Here is a 21,882-nt window from a genome sequence, read left to right as displayed (position 1 = left end):
TAAAGGCTGAAGGTGAAGAGCATAAAATGCTGGCATTTCCCTTAGCAAAAGATTCTTGGGGAGCTGAGCTCTATAGTCCTAGAAACTCTGTATGACTGATCTCCTATCTTAAGTATGCTACAACGATGATGCCCATAAATAGACTGCGACTATCAAATGGATATTTGGTTCTGAAACATGCCTTTTCCATCCCGCCCTTTATCTGAGACTCAGTGTGAGCTGCAACACCTTCTTAAAATCAAGAAAGAAACACCATATGAAACAGCTCATTTAACAGACGCACAGGAAATATTTTTTTTGCTGCTCCCTTTGTTCAGGTTTGCCACCAAGATTTCCTCCTTGATCCTGTTTTGCTTCACTAATGCTCCTTTAATGTCAAGTGGTCCTAATGCCCTTAAATTGCTCTCCATGCTGGCTTATTAGGCCATATTGGTTTTGATTAGGCTAAGGCAATTTAATGCTGCATGAATCTGAAAAGTTCAGTAATTGTATTATTTGTACACTTTGTCAATCTTTCTCCTGGACCCATAATCTAACTACTAATGCCCTTCCCTTCCCTTATTTGTTATATGAAAACTCTGCACTGCTTTCTGACCCACAACGGTCCTCCAAGCCACTAATAACCCACAGAATAAAAATGTCTAAAAGAATAAACAGCAGGACCATCTCAGGATCAAAGCACATATCATACATAAATAACAAAGACCCATGGGCAGAGAGCAGCAAGCATTTGCGCTTCCAACCAGAAAAGTTTTACAATAGGAAGGTTATATTAACAAATCTTCAAAATGGAAAATGTGTTTTACAGTTGACTGCTGACAGAGGAAGCATATTCTAGACTGCCTGCTATCCAGGCATTATCATCCTAGATGTGCAGGCCCTGACTGTCAGGCTACAAGCCTATGAACATTTATTTGTGACTAAAACCCACTGCACTTAGTGGGATTTCTGAACAACGATGCAATAAATAATATGCTTTCTATGCCTGGCTGGGTAGAAAGTCTAGGTTTGCCAGCCCACTCACATTCTACTAACTCAAAGCTAAGAATTCCTGCAATATACTATATCCTGTTCTTCAAGTGACACCTTTAGTAACATTATGTGTATTGGTCTTGAGAGTAACCTCTGCAATGATCATGATTTTGATGATGTATCTCATTTTTCTTTCAAACTCAAAGCAGCCAACAGGCAAGAAACACAAACAATGAACAAAACAGTAGCAATAAAATCAACCTGCAAACAGCATCAAGCAAGCAGAATCCAACCAACAGCAACAGGAGTGCACAAATATGAGAGACAACTATGAACCAACAACTGAGACAACTGTGTTGAAACCTAGAAATGGAAGGCTAGCAAGTGATGAGGCCAAGAAGGCATCCCTTGGGATGACATTTTATAACACTTGCACTGCTTCTGAAAAAGCCCTGCCTGGTTCTCTTCTGCATAAGGGTGCACACAGAACAAGGTTTCTGATTACGCATGGAATGCATAGGAAGGCACACATAGGAGAAGGCAGAGATTAAGGTGCTCAGATTCCAAACATTTAGACCTACAAAGGTAAGAACCAGCATCTTAAATGAGGTCCAGAGGCATTTAACCCCAATTTTACATCCAAACCTTTTGCTACTAGGGTGTTGATTGGGAATGGGAGGAGGAAGCATATGACTCAAATTTTGCATTGTTTCCTATGGTTACTTGTTCATTTTCTGGACCAGAATGTGGGGTGGGACCACTACACTAGCTCCTGGAAGGTGGGTCACTGTTGCAAGGCAGTGCTGTAAACTGGAAGTGTAAGCCAGTGTTCCTGCCTGTGTGTTTGCACCACACTGACTTCCCTGCAGCCTATCTCCTCTTCCTCCTGGCAATCAACAGTGAGCCATCTTCAGGGAAGCTGGCATGAATGCACATGGTAAGGGCACAGTTGGCTTACCGACTTAAGCAGGTGAAAGGCACCCCTAGTCAGTGCTACCACCTTCCTAGCCTTCGTAAAACAGTGCCAGGTCAAGGAGCTCCCCCAAACTACAAACCTGTATCTTGAGAAAGAGTGCAACCCCAGCTAAAGCAGACTATATACTTCTCCCAGGATTGACTGATCCCCTCACAACAGCACTTTGCCCTGTGCAGAATAAGGTACAGGTTGTTCACCTCCCATCAGACATGAGATATCTGTCATACTATACAAAAGATAAAACCTAGAAATCAGCTACAGGTTCCCAGGGTGTGGTCTGAAGGCATTTAGGGCCAGCACCTTGCTGAAGCTAAGCAGGCCTGGGTCTGGTCAGGGCCTGGATGGGGGACCTCCTGGGAACCAGATGCACACTGCCTTGGGTTCAATGCCAAAAGGAGGGTGGAATGTAAATGCAAGACAATAAGTAAATACAAAGCCCTCAAATTGTATAAACCTCCCAATCATAAACATGTTTTCTCAGAAGCAGGTTGCCTAGTAGTAATTAACCAAAATGAGCCACCATGAAATCACTGGATTAAACCAATATCAAGAAGAAAATTGATTGGTCTCACTCTGCCTTCATAACAATCAAACCAGACAGACTTAAGAAAGGCAAAGTGGGTGTGAGGATTCTCCCTCAAGCCATTCAATGACATTTGAAATAGAAATTGATGAAGGCAGTAAATCTCAGAGCCATTTCAGATATTTTAAAATGCATACATTTAATCTTATTTTTTTAAAAAAGCTTGGTAGTATATATTGACGTTCTTCCTAAAGGAACCTTAGTGGCACATTATCCTCTCTCAACAGAATGGAGGGGAATAGATCCATACCTTCCGGCATGCTGAATCCCAAAACTGGGTTGTGTGTCTTTCACCCACGCAAGATCGCAGAGCCCCAAACACACACTTTTTTCTTTTCTTTATTATGTTTTTCTTTTATTTGTTTTCTTTTATTATTTCATAAAATTTATATACCGCTTGATTGTAGGAAAAGCTCAAAGCAGTTTACAAATAAAATTATCACTAAAAGCTTTCTGACTGTAATTTAAAACCTACACTGCTATAAACACAGTTGTCCTGTACAGAGTTTAATAAATGAATTGATCTAAAAAAAATCATTTTTACTGATTGATTTTTTTTAATACAAGAAAGAAAAAGGGGGGATATACTAGCCTACTGTACAAAGGTAAAAGTCACATTTGTCACTGGCCCCACTTTTGTCTCTGGCCCCACCAAGCCCTGGCACGCGGCCCCTAGAAGGTTGCACGGAAGAGTATGTGGCCCCTAGGCTGAAAAAGATTCCTGGCCCACGTTTTAACAGCACAACACTCAAAGACCTAAACAGGCAACAAAAAACCAGTTGTTTTAATCAAGAGGTTCATGAAATGCAAGATATTGCAGCAAGGGGGTGGTAGAAAGATCACCTTGCTAATATTTCCTGTTTTGAGAGAGAGAGATTGGCAAATGGTCCTACTGGCACAGTGTGGGTGGACTGCACTCAGCTTCAAAATAGGTAACTTACCGTATCTTTAAAGGTCAAAAATATCTATTAGTGAGCAGCATCACTCGTCACTGAGGATGGCAGGCTTGTGGTACCAAATATCACATGCCACTTGGAAGTGCACTGCATGACTTAGCTAGGGGAAGAACTGTATTTTTCCCAACATCACTGAATTCACAGGAAATGGTACATTGTGGTCTATTATTACATGAACAAGCCTCAGGCTCATGTGCTCTCCCCACTTTGTTTCTTCTCCCAGTGCGGCTGCAAGGAGGAGATGATTGATTGATTGATTGATTGATTGAATTTTTATACCACCCTATACCCAGAGGTCTCAGAGTGGGGAATGGGAAACATTCAGTTCTCTTTGTAACTAACTGCATTTAGTGTTATGTCTGAACCTCCATAAACTGTGGCTAGTCTTTAACTGTGGCTTACTGATATAAGTTGATTTCAAACATTGGTTTCAGAAGCAGACATTATAATAAACCATAGCTGAGATTAACCTAAGGTTACCAGACATCCCCGTTTCCTGGAGACAGTTCCCAGATTTACAAATCAGTCCCTTCACAAAATCCATCTATTTAGTAGGAAGTTGAAAAGTGTCCCCGGATTAATTGAAAAAAATCTGGTAACCTTAGCTTAACCACAATGTAGGGTTTGGGCATAACATTAAACTGTGGTTTATCAACAACATAAAGTGAAACTTTCCAATCATCTCGCAGAGGAGAATTGGGGAAGGTGAAACAACCGGGATCATTCAGTTTGTAATTTAAGGGTTAATTTTGTTAATGTTAAAGTCAACTAGCCAAGCAGAGGGGCAGGTGGAGGCATTGCTGAGCAACCAAGCACAGTGGTATGATCCTCACCAAGGGTAGCATGTGCTCTAATTGGCTGTGCAGTTCTGAGAAAGTTTTCCTCTGTATGCAGAGCCATCTTTTCCATACGGCTTGGTGGTTCATTGCGCCAGGGCACCAGCCTCTCAGGGGCGCCCCAGCAAGTGGGAGAGCTGCACGGCTTTGCCGGCGGCCTCCCCTTTCCCTGCATGCCCACCAGCTGCACCCTGTCAAACATATGGCTGGCGGGCGCGCGGCTTCCCTCCCAAGCCTCTGTGCGGATTGCTCTCCTGCAGCAGCATGGGGGAGAGTTGCACACCCACCCACCCATGGCTGGCAGTGTGCAGCTTCGCCGCCGCTGCCCCCCACTATCCGTGGTAATTTGGGGGCACTGAGCAGATATTTGCACCCCGGTGCCGCATCTGCTAAAGACGGCCCTGTCTGTATGTTTGGTTGAATGTCTCCTTGCTATGTACACGGCCAGAACTAAGAAAGACAAAACTTGTCTGTTTACTTCTCCTCAAATTATACACTGTTCAGTTTCCTCAGTGAAGTGACTTTTCTCTCTGGGTTCCCTCTGCATTCTATATATGACTTTGCTAACAAGGGGGATGTATGAGCCTAAGGCTCACTCATATAATAATAAATATAGTTTATTACTACATATGAATACAGTCACTTTTTTGTACATCCTAGGAGAAGTGTTAGTCACCCTGCTTGGAGAGAACAAATCTGCATTCCCTGCAGCAGGTACAGAGAACCTGTAGCCCTTCAGATGTTGATGTACTCCAACCTCCATCATCCCCAGCCAGCAGAGCTAATAGGTGGTGGTGATGTGAATTGTAATCCAATATATATGGAGGGTACCAAGTTGAGAAAGGGTCCCTACATCTAATAAGTAACAACTGTGCATTTATTGAACAACAAACAAAAAAGATCATCTGGAGGAAAGACCTTCCAATAAGCCTGATTAGTTCTAGTCTGGAAGCCAATAAGGAAAGGTCCTTATATTGACCCTGTTATTGGCTGCAAGCTTTCCAATAGTAACATTTCCTAGCTCACATCTGTAAAGGCTTTGTAGTTTTGGATTTAAAGGAGAAGGTGTGGAATTTTGCATACACTCTCTCTTCTTTGACAAAAAAAAAATCCTTTAAAATTAATTTAAACAAATCAATATTATAACACACGGCTAACAGAGAAGCAAGTATGAAGCATTTTTTCACTACCCATGTGAATATCTCCAGCACTGGCTGATTTTAACCCCTTTATGACTTACCAGGGTTTACTTCCTGGAGTGGTAGCATAGTTTATGAATGTGAAGCGTAGTTTATGAATGTGAAGTAGTTACAAAGAAAATACTTCCGAACATGTGCAGAGTATTCTTTCTCAATTCACTTCTTAATGATAACCATAGCCTCATCCTTGTGATGGGGACACATTGCACAATGAAAACACAAAGGGCTCACACAAACACCTCTTTCAGACTCAGCCCATGGCATGCTGACTTGGGAGTTTTACTGGCACCCACAGTGTCATCGAGGGGGCAGAGCTATTTCCTGCAGGCCCCTTTGCAAAGTCAGGCAGGAAACATCTGGAGATGGTGTCACAGGGTGTGTCACACAACAAGCGGATTCACAGGCAAGTAAATTTCACTGAATGTTGCAGCACCACATGCCCTTCAGGTCCACTGGTCTTCAGGTGATGGGTTGGGACCCACTAGTGGGTCACGCCCTAATCCAAGCTGGGTCACAACAGGAGCACCATCACCATGCAAATATAAATGGTGAAGGATTAAGGAATGGGTCCCTAAATGCATATTTGGGTCTGCATCTCTAAAAAGTTGAAGATACATGGCCTAACCTATTACCACATTGGTTATGACAGCTAGAGAGGGGCAGGTAGCAGCAAGCTTTCCTCCCTCCCTCCCTCTCTTTCTTTTTCTTTCTTTCTTTCTCCTTCCTTCCCTCCCCCTCTCTCTCTCACACACACACTCTCTTTCTTTGTAAAAATAATTTAATTGCAGGGGTAATAAATTTTGATTGAAGGTATCACAGTAGTATTTTTCACAGATGACATTGAACACAATCACAAGCTGCCTCTACACACGTACAAGTGTTTGTGTAAAAGAGTGCACACTTGTTCATTTGTGCAGCTCAGCTACTGTGGAGACAGATACACAAGCATGTGACTTACTATCTAAGTGTACAGCTCTACTATTAATGTGCAAATATTAAATCCTCATTGAATGTGGGAATGCCCCCAATGGCTTCTACAGACAAAGAGATCTGGCGTCCGTTGTTCAGTGTAGTTGTAATGCTGAAATATAAGGGGCAACCCTGGTGTTCCACTGGGCATTTCTGAAACGTGGCATTTCTTTGAAAGGAAGGTGGAGGTGATTCTTTTGCCTCTGCCTGAGCACAGAATAAGTTTCAGCCTAAGGAAATAGGACTGACAAGTAAAAGAAGGTCACCTTCACACAAAATTTATTACCTCCGCAGCTGCCTCTTTCTTACGGAGATTATCAGGGGGATGAAAGGGACAGCTCCTCTCACCAGCCCTCACAAATTAGGCTATCCGACCTACGCATCTCCTTGCAGCATGACCCATCCTGTCATCCCCAAGCACAAGTATAGATGGGCTCTTTTTCTTCCTTGAGAAAAATAGACCTGCCTCCCCAAAAGGGCATTGTTAATGTCCGAAGTGCTTAAGTCCACAGTTGTTGCAACCACTATGGCAGCAAAGGGGCTATCACTACGTTGCTACAAGTGGCTTCCTGTTCCAATCTGTTCTCAAAACAGGCACAGTGTGCTGCCCATTTGACACCCATGGGGGCCCAGAAGTTAAGGTTATTAGCCACAGTGTCCTTATCTTCAGTACAGTCCATGGTTGGGAACACATGGTTCTTGCACATTGGCTGATGCAACAAGCAGTGCTAAAAACAAACCCATCGGCACGCACACCTGACCCCAAGCTGATAGTGCTGTTTTAGAACTGGCTGAAACCCACAGATGGGATTCTCCACATAAACACACACACACCCATCATTAAACTCTGCCATTTGCAACTTCTGATTCTTTTCCAGCCTTCCCATTAAATTCCTAGAATTAAAAAAAAAAATCCACAGGCCTTTCATTAAAAATATCACCAGGTTGATAAGCTTAATGGTGCACACTTCATTTCCATGCCCTTCCTGCCACTGGAAAGATCTGGATGAGTGAGAGGAAATATCTACCACTTGCTATGTAGGAAGGCATAAGCCATCACCTTCTGAAGTTGGGATTTATAGGTGGTGATTTAAATTGCTCTGTTTCATGGAATCTCATCTTCATCTTGGCTCAATTGACTCAGGTAAACCGCAGAGTCTGACTCCAAGGCTAGACACTCCAGTGATCTATCCATAGCTCTTCATAAACATCACCTACAGCCTGCATAAATATAATTTCTGTGCCCATAAATATCAGCCTTATGTAACCCTTCATAAATAAAGGCATCCTGTGTGGGTACGGTTCTCTGATTTCTGCAGTCAAAGAGACAATAGATGCATGTGTTCCTGGAGAGACAGGGATCACTGATGGGTTCTATAGATGCTCTCTCCCTTGGGCCATCACAGTACAGATAGATTCAGATTCAGATTCAGATTCAGATTCAGATTCAGATTCAGATTCAGATTCAGATTCAGATTCAGATACAGTTACAGAGATACACATGCAGATACTTATTTGAGGCCACTTTAGAGTGTTGGACTACGACCTGGGAGACCAGGGTTCAAATCCCTACTCAGCCATGAAGCTCACTGGGTGAGCTTGGGCCAGTCACTGTCTCTCAGCCCAACCCACCTCACAGGGTTGCCATGAGGATAAAATAGGGAGAGGAGAACTACGTATGAAGCCTTCAACTCCTTGAAGGAAAAGGTGGTATACAAATGTAATAACTAAAATGAAATAAAAACAACTTACAATAAGGTGGGTTGTAAAAACATACACCTCAGGTGTCAAAATATGCATGCGTGTATGTGAAGTCCGTTGTATGAATCCAAGTAGCAAAACAGGTGGAGTCCTCCTGCAAGAACAGAAGTTCCTCAGTGCAGATCTTCATCTCCCCACCACTCAGTGCAGATTTTTATCCTTTACATATGTCTCAACAACCAGCTGCCTATGCCAATGCAGCCCTCCAGTGCCCCTTTCTCACAGAGCTCCTGAGCACATCTTTCTTCTGCACCTTTCAGCCTGCCATCTTCACTAGGCATTGGGGATCAGCACTGTGTAAAAGCAGAGAGCCCTGCACTGTTCACCTCCATGAAGAAATGCCATGAAGCACCTCAGACAACAAAGGTTAACCAAAAGCCAGTCACTGCAGCGCTGATGGCACTCAGCAAGCTGCTAGACTGGCTCCTAGCTGGGTCACCTGCATGTCTTCCCTTTCTTTCTGACTCACAGGCCTTGAGCGGGGAGCCTCTTAACATGCCCCACAGCTACACCTTCCCCTGCTAATTGCTTCTGCTGTTGACCACTCACGTAGGTAACTGGGTATCCTCTTTTAATTGCACTGGAAGTACAGGGAACAGCATGCCAGGGACCCACGACCTGCAATCCTCCCCCTTTTGAAAACAAGGCTAAGATTATTATAGACTTAGTGAGACAGATCGAATGGCATGGCCCATTGACTGCATGGATCAGCAGACTTGTGCAACAGCCTACAACATTGAAAACTGGTTTGGGGGGGGGGGAGAGGCTCACTAGCAGTATTTGGAGGCAGTAGACCTCTGTTTACCACTTGTGAGGAATCACAAATGTTGCCCTCATGTCCTGCTGGTGGGCTTCCCATAGGTATTGGGTTGGCCACTGTGAGAACAGGATGCTGGACTAGATTGGGCCTTTGGCCTGACCAGCAGGGCTGCTCTGTGTGGCAGGACACTGCTAGTAGTGACACTTTCTCCCTCTTCTTCCATGAGGCAGGTCCCCCCAGGAAGATTACCCAGTAAGAAAAGTGGCCCTCAGACTGAAAAAGATTCCCCACCCCTGAATTAGTGCCATCTGCAATTGTAGAAAGAAAGAAAACATAACACTAATACAGCATTAACCAAAACAACAAAAAATCTGGGTGGTTTGAGATGGTGGTGGTTATTGTTAGAACAGGCAAGCCATTCCATTTATGCTGCCAAGACTAAAAATATGCAGTAACTCAGGTTGCACAAGCCTGGGCCCGCGGCAGGTGTTTTCCCCTTCTTGCATCACCATTTCCTTGAGCTGGGCTGGCTGGCAGACACAAAACATGCCTCTGTTCCTGGGAGGAGGAACCAGAAAGCTTTCCTCAGAGATTCAGTGGCCTGGGGCGAGGCTCATTCTGGGCCATCCCAGGCCACAGCAAAGAGGCGCGTGGCTCGTGAATAAAATCTGTTGCTTTGCTTCGCAACTCCAGGGTGTGTGGTGGAGCATGATGTGTAGATGCTGGCAAAAAGCAGCGCACGGAGCATGGCAACCTGGAAGCGGAGGGGGCCAAAGATTCGCTTAGTGAAGGAAGAAGACGGTCTGCAATAGCCACGCTGAAGCAAGAGGCCCCAGGCTTCTGCACTGTTAAGGAGAGGGTCTAATAGGCAGGAGGTTATGACAGGAATTCATCTCTGAGAGAGAGGCAAAGGGTTCTTCCAGGTAGGGACTTAATACAGTGGTACCTCAGGTTAAGTACTTAATTCGTTCTGGAGGTCCATACTTAACCTGAAACTGTTCTTAACCTGAAGCACCACTTTAGCTAATGGGGCCTCCTGCTGCTGCCGCACGATTTCTGTTCTCATCCTGAAGCAAAGTTCTTAACCCAAGGTAATATTTCTGGGTTAGCGGAGTGTGTAACCTGAAGTGTATGTAACCTGAAGCGTATGTAACCTGAGGTACCACTGTATTGCAAATGGATGGTTGGCAACACATTGTGGATTGTTGTTGTTGGTTTTAAAAAAAAATTCATCAGATTTTCCATGGAAAGTCTAAATCCAGATTAAATTATGTGAAAATTTGCATGCACCAATCCCAGAATAAACCCCCATCTGGAAGCACCTAGGCCATGTTGCTAATGCTGCACAGTGGAATAGCCAGGGAGTATTAAGCAGGCAAGCGCCAACACAAAAAGTCTTAAGCAAGCAAGCCCTAAAATGGGTTTCAACTAGCCATAAAGTTAATCCTATTAGGTAGAAGGTGATTGTTCCTGCTCTAATCAGGCTCCATGCTTGCAGCAGAGATTATTAGGATCAAAATCAAAGATCATTTAAATCTGGCAAAATCCATTTTTAAAAAAAGAAATTAGTAAAAAATAAATAAATACAGAATGTAGGTGTGTCTCGCCGTTCTGCATAGTTGATTTCAATTCATGGCATGCAATTGACTGACTAGGAAAGGGTTACAAAAGCAAATGTTTGGGCTCTGAAAGGCTTATCTGTGTTTGCTGCTGTGGCCCATTTCAGAACTTCCTATTACACAAAAGTAGATAAATCCTCCTGGCTACCATTTGAACCTGTGTGGCTGGTTATCCCTTGCTTTTATTTGCTGTCTGAAATTGCTGTGTTGCAAATTAACAAGCAGAGGACTCTGGGGAGGAAAGTTAATAATGGAAGGAACAAAGACGCAAAAAGCCCTCAGCACACAAGGGCAGGGCACTTCCGCAGCCAGCGCTGCCAGTCCTTAGAGCTGAGCTCCAGGAAGCAGGCACTAGGAAAGACACATGTTAAATGGAATCTTCTTCATTTCAATTCTCAGGTGCTCCTTTTACATATACATTTTTCTCACCAAAAAAAATTCCTTCCAGTAGCACCTTAAAGACCAACTAAGTTAGTTCTTGGTATGAGCTTTCGTGTGCATGCACACTTCTTCAGATACGTGCACACGAAAATTCTGCATGCACACGAAAGCTCATACCAAGAACTAACTTAGTTGGTCTTTAAGGTGCTACTGGAAGGAATTTTTTTTGTTTTGACTATGGCAGACCAACACGGCTACCTATCTGTAACATTTTTCTCACCGTAAGCCTCAGCAAAGCATTTCAGTGGAGTTATGGTTTAAAAGTGACTCAGTTCTCTGATTTGCAAAATGTCACTAATGGCATCTTACAAATTGGAGAACCTAGTTGTACATCAAGAAAACACCCTCAAATTCCATAAATATAACATTTTTTAAAAAAAAAAATCTACACAGGAAGTGCCTGTCTTTTGCTCACAGGGCACCGTTTAACTGAGCTGACTCTCAGCTGTTTAATATATGGTGGGTGAACATAAAAATCTCACCTGGTGTGGTGTAGTGGTTAGAGTGTCGGACTAGTACCTGGGAGGCCAGGGTTCAAATCTCTGCTATGAAACTCATTGGGTAACCTTGAGTCAGTAACGGTCTCTCAGCCTAACCTACCTCACAGGGTTGTTCTGGGGATAAAATTGGGAAGAAGAGAACCATACTGTATATGCCACCTTGAACTCCTTGAAGGAATAAAATAAATGAGTAATAAATAAATAAAAACTGTAGTTTTACCTTCAGAAGAAACGTTTTCCCTGCTTGTCTAAGAGTTTTACTGTACTGTAATGTTAAACTGATTTGAGGGTTAATCTCTTATTTTGAAGAGCAAATCATTACCCTGATTTTTAAATGTTAGCCTAAAAGAAACATTTGCATTTTTCAAAAAATAAATCTGATCATAACTTTAACCTTGGAACATATGCCCTCAGAATCTTATCTTAACGGATTCCAGATCTGGTTTTCAAAATTAAATTGGTTTATGACATTGGAAAGTCTGTCTGGCTAGTACAATATGCTCCTGAGCCCTACAGAGGGCAGCCTGGAGCAAATCCATGTTGTGCTGACAGCTAGGATTGATGCGGTTAACTGACCCTGGTCAACACCCCTATGTATAGTATATACATAGGCTCCACTACACGCACTAATGGAAACCATCCCTCAGAGCCTCCTCAGTCGCTGGAACGTCTGAGATTCTTGCATATCCAAGATAAGTCTGTCTGGAAGCAGGAGAAATAACAACCTAGCTGGGCTGCCCCCCCCCCCCCCCCCGATGAAAAGCCATTGCAGTAGTGGAACCTGGTGTGTGCTAAATAAAAAAGAAGGATGCTGGCAAGGAAACTGGTGTGCAAGTCCTTATCTATTCCCACTTTGCTCCTGACTGGGCTTGCCCGCCCAATTCCTGCCAGGTCCACTTTCCGGAGCTTTTCAGCATCCCCAAAACACAGAAATTATTTCCCTTTGTTCTGAAGAGGTGCTGAGGCCGTGATAAAATTCCAGCACATCCTGCAGTTGGCTTATGTTTAAAGGCACACGGTACATTTCCTCCAACTCGGCTCCAGGTTCATTTCACGGTTCAGGCACCTAGGCTCAACTGCTTCAAAGCAATGCAGAAAGGTCATGGCCACCCCATGATTGGACAATTTCATGGAGGAGAAGGTTATTGATGGCCACAAGCCATGATAGCAATGCTCCGTCCCCATGTTTGGAGGCTGTAATGCTTGTGGGCTTCCTGCTTGTGAGCCCACAAGGCATCTGGTTGGCCACTGGTTGGCCACTGTGAGAACAAGATGCCAGACTAGATCAACCATTGGCCCAATTCAGCAGGCTCTGCTTATGTTCTTTTCAGCAATCCAGCATCCTCACCCAGCATCCTTGGGTGGTTGATGGTGGTCCAGCACCTTAACAGGTCCTGCTGCTATGCTAATGTCTACCCATAAGGAATGGAGATGTTAGACAACTGGGAACCGACACATTTACTACCAGGTTCCAGAGCAACACTACTCTGTGGGCAATGAAAATGGCACCTAACTGTCACCTTATTGCACCACTGCTGCTGCCATCAAATCGACCCACAAGGGGCCCATCAAGAATGCCCTTTTCTGAGGAGACCCTCAATCCTGGAGCCAGTCTCTCTTGAAAAGGATTTAAAAACCACCACGACAGAGAGGCCTCTGATCACGAAGCACTAGAAGATAGAATGGGTCTTGCAGCCTAAAATTTTCTGCAACCTTTGCAAAAGCAGAAACTGAAACTCTTTATCAGGAAGGTTCTCCTGTGTTTTTGACACACAGATCTGGACTGCCGTAAACTAAGGAGCCAGGATGGCTGGAATCCAAACCAATCTTGCGTGTTGGCTTCTCTCTTTGTTTTCATATCCTTTTCTTCACCTCTCTCCTCTCCCTCCCTCCAGAATCCATATCGTTCCTCTGATTAAAGAGCTGCTCGCCTATTTGACTGCATTTCACTCAACTTGCTGCAATGGATTTGGTGCTGAAAAACTGATGGCATTAATCAGACTAAGTACTCTGGGGACTCAGGGGTTAAACCCTCCTGGTTTGTTTGTTTTTTATCAAAACCTGACCTGTATCCTGGAAATGTGCTGGCACCTGGTGACTTACATGTTGTTGTTGTTTTAAAAGTGATGGGAATCTCCTATTTAATGTCCTTTTGCAGGTTTAAAAATAAGAATATAGCCACCCACTAAGATTTCTGTGTCATAAGATTGGAATCTAGACTCTCTTGGTGATTCTGTGACATCTTGGCCAACAGACTGAGCAGATAACACAAGATCTAATACTTTAAAAGGATGCATCTTTACAACATCAGACAGAAATCCAGAGTGGAGCTGCCTCACAGGCATGAAGGAGGGGCAAGCCTTCACTGGCTCCATATTGTTTGAAGGATGGCCTGGAACTAATTAGCACTTTATAGAAAGAGGTACTGCATGAAAACCATCCACTCGCTGAGATGCTGCAGGCACAGGGAAGCTTCCAAGTTAAAGAGATATTCTCCCTTCTGTTTACAGAACTGTTGAGTATCCTGGAAACAGCTGGTGGGTCATTTATGAGCATTACACATGAATGCTCATAAAGCAGCAGCTGATAAGAGAATCGTGTGATATTGGTTCATGGATCTGCAGGCTCATCAATAAATGCAAGGCAGAATATCAAGTGATGTGATATGCCTTGCAACAACATGTGAGCAATTCCAGGCTCTCTGCCTGTGCTTCTGTCCAGCACACTTATGCAAATGACTTCATTTTTTCTGAAACTCAGCTCTTCGCCTGTATTTTAAGGGCTTGTGAAGATGAAAAACAGGGAGAGATTGGGTGGCAGGGAGAGAGAGAAGCGCCATTATAGCACAGCATTTGGGGCGATCTCTGCACAAGATAGAGGGCTGTGTTTGCACATAATGCTAAGCTAAACAATGGCTTCATGAAAATGTGCAAGCTCCTGGGAAGGAGATTGCCTCTGCTTTGCTCCTTCCCAGGCCTTTTCGCTCTGGGCAGTGCAGCAGCTAAGCTAAGGTGCTATCTGGACCCAGGATCACAGTTAAGCTCTCTTTTCCTTAACCCTTGCAGTCACTTTGCTCTGTACCAGTAATGTCTCGGTATGCGATGCGGGAACAAGGAGGCCAGATCTATTGCGCTGCCCTTCCCCACCAGCTGCTTCTGGATGTGTCTGTGCCTTTGGGAAGCAGTCACCAATAATGCCTCTCCATGCATCCTTGCTAACATTTCCCACCGGAAGGAAAGCAAAGGCGACATCCTTGATTAAACTGATGGCACATATGGGAGGTGCTTTACAGAAAAACCGAACAATGCTGTACCTAATCCTCCTAAGCTGGTCCTCAGTACCTGCAACAACAAACCTATCCCACTGCTGTTGTTTCATTGCTGAAACAATGGTGGGGAGAAACCCCTATCTCCTTCTCTACAGCGAGGATTACGAAGCCTCGGCATCCTGCCTCCACCTGGTACCAACCTGAAGGCATCTGCACAGCAGCTGCTTCTGGCTCCTTGAACAAAGGGGCACAGCCTGGGGCAGCAGGTTTAAGGCAGATAAACATACCAAGGAAAAGAAACAGACTCTCCCCCCCCCCCCCGAAGTCTTTAGCCTGATAAAATGGCCAGGAGCACAAAGGGAAGGCTTTGTCTAGGCCAGGGAGAGGAATCAATCAGCAGAGAGCAGGGAAGGAGAGAGGTGGTGGATTTATTATATTCCATGAACGTACAATAATAAACAGACATCTGATTGCTTGCTGTTTCGTCCCCCCCCCCCCACCAAACAGGCATTTATTACTCCTTGCCTGGAGTGCTTTTTAGCAGACAGAGGCAGCATCTTATCGCTGGACATTGCTCAACCTATGCTCCTTCCCATCCAATACCACGGTCCGTGTGTTATTTATTTTCCCAAGGCAGATCGACAGGCAGCATGTAGCGGCAAGACCTCCCATCCTTGATCAGTGCATCGCAACCTCAGGGAGGCTGCTGTGAGAGAGGCGGATGGTCCTGCAGTCACAGTCTGCCTCCAGTCTCCTGCAGGGCCAGGCACTTACAGCTGGATCCTCTTTGCAAAGAACACAAACCTCATAGCCAAGGAGCAAGCTGTCGTGGCCGTTTGCCCACAACAGAGCCCTGCCTGATTTATAGCAGCTGTGGAGCCAGCCTGCTGTGTCAAAGGGCCCTCCGCAACACCCATCACTTTAGGATCTGAGCACTTCTAAATTGTCCCATAAATCCTAAGGAAGTGGCTTTTCAAAGGTGTTCCATTCCCATTTACAGGGTTTCGCGACCATCTAGCCTAGCAGTAGTCAGGGAGAACATGACAGATGATGCCACAGAATTTGAACTGTCTGAAAACAGAATCTCTATTATGGGGAGCCTGGAAATCTAACATTCCTTGCTGCCAAAGTACACTCGATATCACCCCAAGTTTGTGCTCATTTGAAATCCCAGCCATGCATGTCCATTTTGATGGATCCAGGCAGAGACACTATGAATGTTGAATCCAAAATTGAGATTTTCAAGTGCAGGAGTCAAAGCAAAAATGTCAGTAACAGAAGACATGTGATTAGCATGGCAGGGGGGGCAGGGATTCTTCAACTTTGTGAATTAAACCCAAATGGCTAAATGGCTTGCACAAATAACTAGCCCTTGGGGAACATATTCATAACGTCTGAGTCATGCTACTCTGTTTCTCATTTATTCTGTCTTATTTTCATCTTTACCAGCTAGATGGATGACCTGATTTAACAAACTCTGAGTTTTATAAAATGTTCATTCAATCTGGCAACCTTGCTCAACAGCAGGATATATACATCATTAACTCATCCCAAAGTATTAGCAACTAAATTGAAACATTTACACTTGGCATTAAAGCACGTTCGCCTATGATATCTTACTCTCTCTTTTTTTTCTAACACCTGATCCAGCAATCTGGAAACATATATGAAGCTCCCCAGACTGCAGGGACTCCCTCCCCACATGTCAATTCATCTTATTTCTTTAAAGCATTTTACCAAAAAGGTGAAAACTAATAAAATAAACAGCTGATGCAATTGCATTGCAAATTCTGATAAAATATAGCCGTTTAGCAATTCTAGTAGCTGATGTACAAAACCAGCCAGGTTAGGAAAAACCAAACAAAACAGATTAAACACCAAGAGCCTGCTGAACAGGATGAACTTAGCCTGACAGCTGAAAGATAGTAAAGGCAGTGTCAGCTGCCTCTCTGTTGGGCAGGCCTTAGCCTACTCCACAGAGATTTGGTTGAGGAAGGAGTTCTGCAGATGCCTAGGAAGGTGTGTGCTGAGACGCCTGCCCTACTAAGAAAAGCTTGTTGTGGGAGCTTTGTTTGTGCACACAAGGATATAGGAGATGCCATCCAGCTGTGCATTCATTTCACCATCACCGCTATTATTCAATTTACTCATCACCTTACACTGAAGCTTCAAGGTGACATGCAGTTAAAACTGTACGAAACATAGCATCCAATATGCTATAAGTTGCAATCAGTACACATGCATAATGTTTTATTGCATTTTTATGTATGTTGGAAGCTGCCCAGAGTGCTGGGGCAACCCAGTAAGATGTGTGGGGTATAAATAGTAAAATTAGCATTCTGGAATGGGACATCCCTATTTTCATCAGAGAAATGTTGGCAGGTATGCAACTCTAATGGCTTCCCCCAAAGAATCCTAGGAATGCAAGTCCATACAGCTGCAATTCACAGCACCTTTAACAAACTACAGGTCCCAAAATTATATGGAGGAAGCCATGCGCTATAAATGTACGGCATGGATGTGACCATATTTGAAAGCTGGGAATAATGGTTTATTAATGGGTGTTCAGAAATCCAGGGGAATGGAGGAGTGATAAAAGGACATTGGCTTATCAGGACATCTGAATTCAACTATATCAGGGTGGAAAACTTCAGGCTTGGCAGGGAGAGCGTGGCCCTCCAAGCCTTTCTATGTGGACCCTGTCCCTCTACCCTAGCCACACATACCCCAGGACCTGCTCCATACCATACTAAGGCACCTTTCCATGTTATTTTGTTTTCTGTAGCTGAAGCTGTTCAAAAGTGTGTGTATAGAAGCCTGCAATTTTGGGCCAGAATGCAGTCTGTTTTGCAAGAGTGAGAGTCACATCTGTTGCTCTGCCATGTTTGCATCTAGATCTGCCTGTTATGAGCATGTGGCCCCCAGAAGGCTGTCTATGGAAGAACATGGCCCTTGGCCCCAAAGGATCTCCCACCTATATCATCAAAAGGAAGAGAGTCTGATACACTGAACCACCACATACAGGATTCCTAAGACAACGGCTAGTTTCCTGCTATGACCATTATGTTCATGGGGGTAGGGGGTGGGAAAGAAGCTGTCCGAGAATAGCAGGACTGTCTTGTTGACGTTGCTCAAAGCGTATGTAGGTGGTGCTGCACCTTTCTGAGAATCGAGATACGAGGCAGCCAAGAAGATGTGGCTTGCCAAAAATTAGCTCAAGCGCCTGCTCGTGTTCTGGCTCTGTGCAAACATCATATGGCTCACAGGCCTTAAAAGCCTGGCCCAGGTATTGGCAGATTTTGGGGGAATTTTAAACATCACCATCTGCTGGACTTAAAACATTAGAAGAGAAAACAACAGCTAAATTCCATGTTCATTAAAGTCAAGCTGAACACTGTAAGAAGAAACCACAGGATGGACAATTTTGGGGGGAGCACAGAAAAAAAAACAGACCTACAACAATAAAGCATCCTGCATCTGTCAAAGTGCGGTCTTGGGTTTGTTCCTGTGCAATATTATTGCTAAGCTGTCTTACTTTCTGTTCCGCACCAGCCTGTTAGATAGGGCCAGGCGGAATAGGTGGAAGGATAGAGGATGAAGACTATCAACAGCTGCTAGCTACAAGGGCTATGCTTTGCATCCACAGTAGACAGGATGCAGTATGCTTCTGAATAAGGGTTGCTGGAACTGCAGAAGGGAAGAATGCTCCTGTGCTCATGTCCTGCTTGTGGGCTTCCCACAGGCATCTGGTTGACCACTGTGAGAACAAGATGCTGGACTAGATGGGCCATTGGTCTGATCTAGCAAGGCTCTTCTGAGGTTCTTAAGAGCTGTAGAGCAACTGCAGCGGCAGAGCAACTGCTTTGTATGCAGAAAGTCCTGGATTTAATCTCCCAGTATCTTTGGCTGGGGCACTAGAAAATACTCCCATCTGAAACCCTGAGAACCACAGCCCATCTTTGTAGATGATACTCAGCTAGCTGGACCAACTGTCCGATTTGGTATAAGGCAACATCCTAAGGGATGTTGTAATTACAAGTGAAGAACTGAACCTCGGGGATATGAACTTCCCAGAGATTACTGAGTGGTGACATTCTGATGTAATGCTAAATCATGTTTCAGCGCTATGCAAACAAGTCTAGCTTCCTGCCAGGAATCTGGGCTTCCTCTTCTTCTTTCTGCATATCACACTTTAAAAAGGTAAAGGGACCCCTGGCCATTAGGTCCAATCTTGGCCGACTCTGGGGTTGCAGCGCTCATCTCGCTTTATTGGCTGAGGGAGCCGGTGTACAGCTTCCGGGTCAGGTGGCTAGCATGACTAAGCCGCTTCTGGCAAACTAGAGCAGCACATGGAAATGCCGTTTACCTTCCTGCTGGAGCAGTACCTATTTAGCTACTTGCACTGGCGTGCTTTCAAACTGCTTTTCCCCTAACTTCCTGGGCTAGGCTAATTTACATGGTGCCAAACTATGATGCAGGGATGGAGAATCTGCAGCCCTGCTGATGTTGTTGAACTACAGCTCTGATCATTCCTGACTGTCGGCCATGCTGGATGGGACTGATGGGAGTTGGAGTCCAACAACATCTGGTGGGACACAGGTTCTCCATTCCTTCTTTAATGCTACATCTGAACAGTGGCCCAATTTCTCCATGCATTAAATAAGCGGAGAATGCTCAGATTCGCCAGTCTCTGTCTCTTTTTGTTTCCCAAGATATGAGAGATTGAATAGGACTATGACAGCCTGATATTTTAAAGGTTGGTCTTATTTGGGAGTATCTACAACATGACTCTCTGTGGCTTCTCTTTTTTTCTCCTTAAGACTTAGAAGTACAGAGAAACTTCTTATTTTTTACAAACTTGGGACACATAAAAATCGCCCACAGTTTCTCTCACTGCAACTGAAAGAGCTGCAGGCAAGCAACACTAGTTAATAAGCCATCAATTTCTCATGACGCACAGTTAAATTACCAGCTCAGTTGCTTCTACCCCATAAGGTGGAATCAGCATCCTGTGCCAAGCCCGGTGCAATTTCGGAGGGCCCCAACCTCTTCCATGTCATCTACCAAACTGCTAAAATTATGAAGTACTTTTTTGCCTTTTGAACCTTCAGTACGGATAAAGGGTGCTGGAGAGAACCTTTAAAAAATACTTGGGATGAAAAAAGAGTCTATGGGGGGAAATGGAAGGTAAAAATTAAATATATACTACTGTGTGTGTACAAGGGACGCGGGTGGCACTGTGGGTTAAACCACAGAGCCTAGGACTTGCCGATCAGAAGGTCGGCGGTTCAAATCCCCATGGCGGGGTGAGCTCCCGTTGCTCGCTCCCTGCTCCTGCCAACCTAGCAATTTGAAAGCACATCAAAGTGCAAGTAGATAAATAGGTACCACTCTGGCGGGAAGGTCAACGGCATTTCCATGCTCTGATTCGCCAGAAGTGGCTTAGTCATGCTGGCCACATGACCCGGAAGCTGTATGCCGGCTCCCTCGGCCAATAAAGCGAGATGAGCACTGCAACCCCAGAGTCGGTCATGACTGGACCTAACAGTCAGGGGTCCCTTTACCTTTTACTGTGTGTGTGCTTTTGTGTATGTTCAAAGGGTGTATGACTGTGTGTGCCCCCTCCCTCACCCACTACAGGATGTGGCCCCCAACAGTTCTCCATCAGTGTAAAACAGCCTTTGGCCAGAACAGATTTACCCACCCTACCCTACCCTAAAAGGACACCTAGGCTGATATCATCTTCCAAGAGACCTTTGTCCTGCTTTCAGGTGGTGAAATGTATCAGTGTGTCTAGCTATAAAACAGAAAGTTGGTGGTTCAGGTCCACCCAGGGATGGCTGTGGGCAGGATTCCTGCATGGCAGGGGGTTAGACTAGATGATTCTTAGGGTCCCTTACAACTCTATGGTCTATGAAAAACTAATTCCCATCTACCCTCTGCCTTTTTAAAAAAATACCCCATCCCAGTCTTTCCACTTCTTCACTTTGGTGTATGTGTACTATTAATTGTTTCAGTCGTTTCTGTTGCTTTAACTGACTGGTTTGTGTGGTGGTGATGTTTTATGAATTGATACCTCCCTGGAACCTTTTAGGATCAGGTAGGCTAAGGCTACTAATAAAACAACATCAGCAAACGCCATGCATAATGTCCCCCATCACCTTCTCTTGATATCAGGAACAGCATGCCCTCTCGTGAAACATAGGAACACAAGAAGATGCACGGCAGCAGCGGTGCATGAGGTGGTGATTGAAGCAGTAGCAGCACCCTCCTACTGGCAGTGGTAGCAACTGTGCTTGATAGGACCAAGAGTTAGCTCAGTTGGTAGAGCTTGAGACTCTGAATCTCAGGGTCATGGTTTCAAGCCCCATGCTGGGCAAAATATTCCTGCACTGTAGGGCTTGGACTTCCAACTCTACAATATGATTCTATGAATCTAAGGACAGGAATGAGGTAGGGAGAAGATGACCCCCCCTCCACCACATGTTGCAGCTGCCTTATACTGGGGTCAGGCCACTGGGTCCAGCCAACAGGTCCATTTAGTTCAGCACTATCTATGTTGAATGGCAGCAGCATTCCAGAATTTCAGACAGGAGATGCTTCTAGCCTTACCAGGAGATGCTGGGAATTGAATTTGGGACCTTCTGCATGCACTAGGGTGTTCCCCTTCTACCAGGAGGTTTTGCAAACAACACATTCCTGAAAAACAAATATCATTAAACAAAGCAAATGTCTTCCTACAAGTTTTCAAGGTACAGGGAAGCAACCCAGTGCACTTTTGGTTTTTATCATGTTGGCAGCATTGGCTTCACAAAACAGCCAGCTTTGCACAACACAGTGAGCTGAACTGTGGCTTACCAGGAATGCACAAATATGCAGGTTCCCAGAGAGGAGCTTGCAGCCAGTTTGCTCCTTCCCAGTCATTTTTTTACTCCAGCGTGTTTTACTGAACTAAGTCTAGGTTTGGCTTAGGTTGCATTCCAACCGCACTTTATTCTGTCTTCCCATTGTTTCCTTACCTGTTGATTTTTGTGTTTTAGGT

General features: G+C 44.6%; 1 protein-coding gene across 36 annotated transcripts in view; it reads right to left on the bottom strand.

The window, feature by feature from the left end:
• PLEKHA6 (pleckstrin homology domain containing A6) overlaps nucleotides 1-21,882 on the bottom strand; it is a 199,170-nt gene that overhangs the window by 80,535 nt on the left and 96,753 nt on the right. The gene's annotated exons all lie outside the window — the stretch shown is intronic.

The sequence above is a fragment of the Podarcis gaigeae genome (assembly GCF_964106915.1).
Source record: "Podarcis gaigeae genome assembly, chromosome: 6".
NCBI classification, from domain to species: Eukaryota; Metazoa; Chordata; class Lepidosauria; order Squamata; family Lacertidae; genus Podarcis; species Podarcis gaigeae.
This window is presented reverse-complemented; position numbering and strand designations above follow the sequence as displayed.